The sequence below is a fragment of the Apis dorsata genome, unplaced genomic scaffold, assembly GCF_000469605.1.
Source record: "Apis dorsata unplaced genomic scaffold, Apis dorsata 1.3 scaffold_348, whole genome shotgun sequence".
NCBI classification, from domain to species: Eukaryota; Metazoa; Arthropoda; class Insecta; order Hymenoptera; family Apidae; genus Apis; species Apis dorsata.
The window spans coordinates 85,655-86,328 of NW_006263615.1; positions in this window are offsets into that span (position 1 = coordinate 85,655).

The following is a 674-nucleotide window of genomic DNA, read 5'->3' on the forward strand; positions in this document are numbered from 1 at the left end:
AGTGTATTATGGATTTGTTAAGATTAGCATCAAAATTTGATGATAATCTATGTCATAAAAAGCTACAGGCCACTGATGTATATAAACATAGAACAACTGCCACTTTATAAAATAATTAAGTATTTATATATACATAGATATATATGTATATATATATATATGTATGTATGTATGTATGTATGTATGTACGTATGTATGTGTGTATAATATATTTATGTATATACATACATATATGTGTATAGCCATTATAAAATATAATTATTATATTTGTACAATACGTATAAGACAGCCATCTCTAATGAAACATTCATAACGAGTGTGTGATAATATTTGTAAAACTTGATATCCAATAAATAATCTTATGTTCTTTACAAATTATTTCAACTTTTTTTTATATGATATATATAATAAAATAATATAGTAAAAAAGATTTTAAAAATATAGGAACGAGCTTTCTTTTCAATTTTATATCAACCAATAATTATTTGCATGAAAATAGTGAAATATTAATACTACTAATATTATTATTATAAAAATAAAAAAAATAAAATTAAACTAATTTTTGAGGAATGACATTATTTAAATTGAAATATTTTAAATATTGTTATATATGACAGAGACATCTATGAAAAGTATCTGTGCTGCCATCTAAATAATATTTCTGTTTAATACTA